At 40.0% G+C, this 1,166-nt stretch overlaps 1 protein-coding gene across 1 annotated transcript in view; it reads right to left on the bottom strand.

Moving 5' to 3' along the window:
* Nucleotides 1-1,166, bottom strand: part of LOC110338257 (trace amine-associated receptor 7e) — a 12,267-nt gene that overhangs the window by 10,480 nt on the left and 621 nt on the right. The window lies entirely within an intron of this gene.

Genomic DNA, 1,166 nt, shown 5'->3' with positions numbered 1-1,166 from the left:
AGAGAGAGAGAGAGAGAGAGAGAGAGAGAGAGAGAAAGAGAGAGAGAGAGAGAGAGAAATAAAAGGTACAGACAGAAAGACATTGAAAAGAGGAATCCTTAAGAGTTGGGATAATGTTGCTGATCTGTAGCACTTCAGAGTTGATAACTAATGGTGGGAGGAATGGAATGGACTCAGTTAGGTTTAAGGTGCTGAACATTGGAAGTTGGACCATGTACCAATGAGTATATTGCCAGCACAAATTGTACCTGGTGTAATTTTTTTAAATATTTATTTATTTATGGCTGGAGAAAGGCGAAGAACAAGAGGGAGGACCTAGGAACCAGAGAAAGCAAGGGAAGTCAAGGGATACTGTGCAACATTGTGTCCCAAATGATCAATAAAGAATATTATGGGGGAAGGAAAAGAAAATACTACTAAGAGCTTCAAATATTATATATTAAAACTTGAAGGAAAAAGTTTAACAAAACTGACCATTAGAATTTCAGAAGGGCAGGAAAGGTGGCTACTATTCAGGGATACAGGGAGAGTAATTGATACTAACCAGCACAAAAAAAACGGAAGAATAAATTAGTTCTTATTCCTCAGATTCCATAAAAATGAAATTTTAATTGTATATATTTAAAAGATGCTAGACTTATGTGTTTGTGTCACTGCAGAAGCATAATTTGTCACTTAACAGTAACAGATCTGGGCACTCAGTCTCCCCAGTGATGTTCTGCTGTGAGTCTCTCCAATCCCCAACTAAACCAAGAATCTACTCAGAAAACAAGTTGGTGGTTGAGGAATTCTCCCTCAAGATTTTGCCAGAGACAATGAGTTTGATGGCTTTGCGAAACCAAGAATAAAAGAAAGCATAAATCAAAGGGTTCATGGCTGAGTTATAGTAAGCTATCCAAACTAGGATTTCATACACATATGTGGGCGTGATGAACCCTAGGAAGGCATCAATGAAGGAGTCAATGAAATATGGCAGCCATGAAAGGAGGAAGGCAGCCACTGCGATGCCCAGGGTTTTGGCTGCTTTCCTCTCCCTCTTGGCCACCCTGTCCTTGTAACTGTCTGATGCCTTGGCAGTCTGCTTGTTCATCTTCTCGATGTTCTGAGCCTGCTGTTTAGCAATGAGGAAAATCTTAGAGTAGACAGTTATCATCACAATGGTGGGG

This window comes from Mus pahari, chromosome 21 (assembly GCF_900095145.1).
Source record: "Mus pahari chromosome 21, PAHARI_EIJ_v1.1, whole genome shotgun sequence".
Classification (NCBI taxonomy): Eukaryota; Metazoa; Chordata; class Mammalia; order Rodentia; family Muridae; genus Mus; species Mus pahari.
Note: the sequence above shows the minus strand (reverse complement) of the source record. Positions and strands in the feature narration are given on the sequence as shown.